Source organism: Belonocnema kinseyi, chromosome 5 (assembly GCF_010883055.1).
Source record: "Belonocnema kinseyi isolate 2016_QV_RU_SX_M_011 chromosome 5, B_treatae_v1, whole genome shotgun sequence".
NCBI classification, from domain to species: Eukaryota; Metazoa; Arthropoda; class Insecta; order Hymenoptera; family Cynipidae; genus Belonocnema; species Belonocnema kinseyi.
Genome location: NC_046661.1, coordinates 31,759,161 through 31,765,910, shown reverse-complemented (window position 1 = coordinate 31,765,910; position 6,750 = coordinate 31,759,161).

Sequence of the window (6,750 nt, the reverse complement as noted above, 5' to 3'; positions counted from 1 at the left end):
AGGGAGCTCTTCTTAATATTTTGACACCAAAATCATGTCGATACACCTTACCGACTGCGAGTAAAGCCACCCACGCTTTAACTTGACAGACTGTACCACCATGAATTTTTTCAGATTTTTCCTATTATTTTTTCAATAAAAAACTATCCTTCAAAGTTCACTGTTTTTAAAAGCTATCAAATTTCCTTACTTTTCATCGTATTTTCAGATCTGTAAGCTAGAAATAATTTTTTGGAATATTACTTTTCGGCTCATTAACGTACAACATTTGCACCTTTAAATTGATACCTCTTTCATTAACCTATCATTTTTTTCACATACTTATTAACGTTAAAGCCAGAGGAATCGAATTTTCTCGCCGATCGTAGATATCACGTCAGCGGCTATTGTCTGCTAGGGGTCGGGTGGGGATTCTGGCTATTGTTAATAAACAATTATAACTTTTTGCTGTTGGATTTTGTTAAGGGAACCCTACGAAATATTTTGTATGGATTTATTTATTGCTCGCGGATGTTTAAACATTTATTTAACCATGTTAAAGTAGAAAAATACTACTTTTCAATAAAATTGACTTACAATTAGTTTGCAATAAATGTATACCGTAAAAAACATTTATTTAAGTTTTAAACTTATTTTATGCTTGCTATTTGTTTCTGTTGTTTATAAAATTCATTAAAAAATTTGTGTTTAAACAATAGCCAGCATCCCCACCCGACCGATAGCAGACTAGCCTTTGACATAAAAATTTGAAAAAAAATTCTTAAATGGATTTTATAAATAACAGAAACATCTAGGAAGCATAGAATATGTTTAAAACTTAAACAAATGTTGTTTACGCTATACATTTGTTGTGAACAAATTGTTGTAATTAAAATTGGTTGAAAATTAGTATTTTTCGACTTTACCATGGTTAAATAAATGTTTAAACATTCTCGAGCAATAAATAAATACGTAAAAAATATTCCGTAGAGTTCCCTTGACAAAATACAACTGCAAAAAGTTACATTTATTTATTAACAATAGCTAGCATCCCCACCCGACCGCTAGCAGACAATAGCCGCTGACATGATATCTACTATCGGCGAGAAAACTATAGACATCTGCCTTTGAAGCTAAACAACTCAGTCAAAAAAATGCCAGCGCAACAAAAAATAGTCATTTAAAAGCTGAAAGTGTTCTACGTTAATAAGCTTGAAGACGTTTATGTAAAAAAAATTGTTGTGCTTAGCAGTTTGAGAAATGTAAAAAAAGTAAGGATTTTTGGTTACATTTAAGAACAGTCAAGTTTAGAGCATTATTTCTTATACAAGTGGCGATGGGAAAAATTTGAAAAAATTTATGAGTATGAGGAAAACTGTTGTGAACCAGTTGCAGTTGAGAACTTTAAAAAATAATAAAAATTGTTTCTTAAAAGTACAAAAATGTGCAATTATATTATCTTCATTTCTAATACAAATATTAAAGCGATTCAAACTGCAAACTGTAATGGATAGGCTCTGTATTTATTTTCAATCACCCGAAAGGATTTGTTGGTCTTATTTTTTGTGGAAATGGCGATATTTTTATACATTTTTTTTATTGGGAAACAAGTGACAGATAGCAGGGGACCCTTTTTTGTTTTACTGCCGACCGTTGGTGCCATTCTTCGACCCCTGGTTCTGAATGCTTGGATGGCACCTGGCCACGGGCCGAAGAAAGGGACCAGCGGTCGGCAGTAAAAAAACGGCCCCCCCCCCCCATGCTTTCTGTCACTTGTTTTCCTACCAAAAAAAGTGTCTAAAAATATCGCGATTTTCACAAAAAATGAGACTAACACATCATTCCGGGTGATTGGAAATAAATATAGAGCCTATTCATTACAGTTTGAAGTTTGAATCGCTTTCATATATGTATTAGAACTGAAGATAATATAGTTGCACATTTGTGTACTTTTAAGCAACAATTTTTATTATTTTTTAAATTTCTCAACTGCAAATGATTCACAACAGTTTTCCTCATACTCATAAATTTTTTCAAATTTGTCCCATCGCCCCTTATATAAGAAATAATGCTCTAAAATTGACTGTTCTTAAATGTACCCGAAAATCCTTACTTTTTTTTACATTTTTCAGTCTGCTAAGCGCAAAAAATTTTTTACATAAACATCTTCAAGCTCATTTACGTAGAACACTTTCAGCTTTTATATGACTGTTTTTTGTTGCGCTAACATTTTTTTTTACTGATTTGTTAAGCTTCAAAGGCAGTTGCCTATAGTTTTCTCGTCGATAGTAGCAGCGTTACGGACGCGTGAAGCTCATACAAAAAGTTAAGGATCATATTTATTTAACGGACAGTAGGATTTATTTAAACTTTTCTAGTTAACTTATCTGAGTCCTGAGGACAATGAATTTATCATTTAAAAAAATTATTTAACAAATTTTTTCGACTCCCGAAGCGATTGGAAGTATGAAAACTTTGTTTCTGGAACACCAAGACAAAAAATTAATAAACTTTATATTATTTACGATATTAAACCGAGTTGCCACTAGCACACCTGCAAACATTGAACAATAACTTAAAATTGAGAATTGTTATAAATAATAACTGCAAGCTTGACCAGAATATTTAATATTTGTCTTCTGGCGGACGGCTAGCTTCACTAAGCTTTGAGGTTTGCGAGTTCGGGTTTTGTACGTTTGTGGATATGGAACTTGTTGGTTTGGGGTTTGTGATATAGAGCTTGTGGGTTTGGGGCTTGTTAGTTTGTGGGTTTGAGGCACGGCGATTTTGACTATAATCATCCCGATTTATTTATTTATTCCTAAACGGATACAGTTTACAATAACTTTACCGAAGTGAATAGCAGCTGACCACAGCCGGAATTTTATCTCGCTCTCCCTATTAAGTAAAAAATCAAACACTGATCGGCTTTATCCATATAAGTTTCGACAAGTAAAAATTCGTAATAATTGGAAAAGTTTAAGGATTCGGGTATGATTGCATCCACTGTAAATTAATCTTTTAATTAATTTCACTTTTTGTTATCTGGGCTGCCCAGTTGGGGCCCAATTGCGCCCAATTATAAGTTGGGCTAAGCTGGGCCGATTTTCACATGAGTTGTGCTCAACAGTCATGCTATTATCTTGGATGCACTTAATTAATAAATTGTCAAGGGTATGTAACAATAAAAGTTTAAATCATTGAATTAGTTAATGTTAAAAATATTTGAAAATTGTATCAAAACTGAAAGCATGTGAAATATTGTGAGCCTTTCTACTATCGGCGAGAAAATTCGAGTCCTCTGGCTTTGACGTTAAATAAGTATGTGAAGAAAAAATGGTAGGTTAATGAAAGAGGTATAATTTTAAAGGTGCAAATGTTGTACGTTGATGAGTAGAAAAGGATTATTTCAAAAAATTATTTGTAGCTTACAGATCTGAAAATCTGATAAAAAGTAAGGAATTTGATAGCTTTTAAAAACAGTGAACTTTGAAGCATAGTTTTTTATAGAAAAAATAATAGGGAAAATCTGAAAAAATAGATGGTGGTACATTAAACATTTCTGAACAGATTGCCCTCGAAAAATGTGCAAAACATAAATAATTGTTCGTTTTTTGTGAATAAATATGCGAGCGCACTAGCTTCAGTTCTAATGAAGATAATGAAGGGTTTTAAATTGGAGGTAGTTAGTTGAAATATCGGTAATAGTTTACAATTTGAGGGAAGTATGTGCTTCTTGTTGTCATCGTACAAAGTGCGATATATGAAGTCAGTTTTTTATATAGGAAAGCAAGTTGGAGAGCCCAGCATGGTGCCGTTTTTTTAGGGGATCGTCCTCGGTTTTCCTCAGCCCGACCTACCCAACTTGTGCCTCCAAGCCTCACTCTGGCCTTCAAACCATTTCCCTGTTTTGAGGAAAACCGAGGCCGATCCCCTGAAAAAACGGCACCACGCTGGGCTCTCGCACTTGCTTTCCTATATAAAAAACTGATTTCAAATATCGCAGTTTGTACGATGGCAACAAGAAGCACATGCTTCCGTCAAAATTGTAAACTATTACAGATAGTTCAACTAACTACCTCCAATTTAAATCACTTCATTATCTTCATTAGAACTGAAGCTAGTGCGCTCGCATATTTATTCACAAAAAACGAACAATTATTTATGTTTTGCACATTTTTCGACGGCAATCTGTTCAGAAATGTTTAATGTACCACCATGAATTTTTTCCGGTTTTTCCTATTATTTTTTCTATAAAAAACTATGCTTCAAAGTTCACTGTTTTTAAAAGCTACACAATTTCCTTACTTTTTATCAGATTTTCAGATCTGTAAGCTACAAATAATTTTTTGAAATATTACTTTTCTACTCATTAACGTACAACATTTGCACCTTTAAAATGATACCTCTTTCATTAACCTACCATTTTTTCTTCACATACTTATTTAACGTCAAAGCCAGAGGACTCGAATTTTCTCGCCGATAGTAGTGTAACTCTTCTGAAAATGTAATAATTATGCATGCTTTCTGATTGAACAGATAAAAAATTATTGAATTGAAACTTGAAGCTGTAAAAATAAAAGACTTATTAATTAATAAATCATTGTGGACTCTGAATAGTTTCGAGGTTAGATTCACAAAAATAATTTTTCGCGCAAACAACTCTGTTTCATTAACTATTTTTTTAAAATAATTTGCATGCACCCAAATCATCAAAAAATAAAATACTCATCGACAATAACTTGATTAAATTATTTATTAATTAATAGGAATTCAATTTGTAACGCTTTAAAGCCTATCAACTATTATTTTAGATTCTTTCAATTTTAAACGGTGTTTTATTTTTAGTGGAAGAATTGCTTGTTTTTTTTTTTAAGGTATTGTACGGATGAAATTATTTTCTGACCATTTTTTTCAAATTGGGACTGTAGATTTATGAGGGTATCATTAAACGTTTCGTGCAATTAAAAAAGTGCTGACCATTTCGAAGCTGAGATAAGTAAAATCAAAAACTGCATCTTATCCATGTAAAACCTATCTCAAGGTATTGAAAGAGTAACATATTTTAGCATGACGCTTAAACGGCACTGACATTTTTTGTTAACTAAGACGCGATAGAAGGACACAATACAGAGATTCTGTGAAAACCTTGGCATTTTTTACCACTTATTTTTAGAATGAAAGTCGTAGAAAAAGTTAAAATTTTGAACTGATTGAGGGATAGAAGAATTGAGCGGTGAAGATGTGGCAAAAGCGCAAATATTAGTCATTATGCACGGTCGATCACATGGGTCGATCACATGTTGTTTTTCGAGCACAGTTTGCTACGTTGCCATATCTTTGGACGCATCATTATGGTAAACTGTGTGTACTTATCCATATACTTCCTTCTTCCCTGTGTCACGACAAACCCAGCCAAAAGCTTCGATTCCGAGCCGAAAGAAAAATGTAATTAATGAAGGATTTCTGAACGCAACTGCATAATTTTTTCACCTTTTTAACTACCAAAATGTAATAGCGTATATTTTAATATGTAATATAGGGTATCAGAACATGGGTTAAACAAATTCTCACATTAACGTAGGACTAACTTTTGTGCAGGACTCCTCATCCCTATAATACCTTAAACACTTTTTTGAAAATTCGCCTTCTTTAATATGAAAGTAATCTAATTGTGTGAAATTTCATATTTTTTGTTGAAAATTAATTTAGTTTTGTTGAAAAAACTTTTTTGTAGAAAATTATTTTTTTAGGGCTTTGAAAATCAACAATTCTGTTTGGAAAAACTTTTTGTTGAAAATTCATATTTTTGTGTTTTTAACGTCCTTTGTTAATGTCATAGAAAATTAACAATTGGTCTGGGAATAGTCAGGAATTTTTGAAATTGAGATTTTCTAGTAAACCCTGCCTTTGAAATCCCTTCTACAGGTTGTTTAATTGTGAAATTTTTATTTCAGGCTTTATAAACAAGCGGTTCCTAACGTGGAAGCTGTTTGGTAAAACACTATTCGAATAATGAGACAACTAGGACCTCCCATTCATTGTATAACCGAAAAAGAAGTCAAGTTATTCTGCAGATTCGCTTTTGATCGTCACGTCGACAGAGGAACGTCTATTGCGAATGAAACTGATCAAAAAATAATTAATGTTAATAAAATGGGTAATAAATTCTTCTTTTTTATCATTAGTTTGAAATAAGAAAAAGTGATTTCAAAAATAGATTTAGATCATTCACGTTTGGAATTTTATTTACTTCTTCATTAAACATGGGCAGCTCAAAAACTATATAGAAGATTCAAATCGAGAAGTTCCATTTTGAATACAATTCCTACCCAAGCGAATTCTAGGATCATGTCGAAACACATATTATTAAGCTGAAGGTTATTGAATATTTGAAATAATTGTAAAATCTTTTTGAATATTTAAAATCATTGAGAAATATTCTAAATCTTCTGAAATATTTTAAATCTTTGTGAAATAGTTTTTAAATATTTTCAATCTTTCGGAAATCATGATGCAATTTTATTAATCTTTTGAAATCTTCTAAATATTTTGGAATCTTTGGAATCATTGCAAAATTCTTTAATTATTTAGGAAATCTTAAATCTTACGGAATATTTCAAATCCTGCTTAACTCATTGTAATATTTTCAATCTTTGTGAAATAATTTCAATAGCTTAAATCGTTGTGAAATCTTCGAAATTTTTTTTCATTTTTGTCAAATATGTTGAATTTGAAATATTTAGAAATCTTTATAAATGTATTGCTACA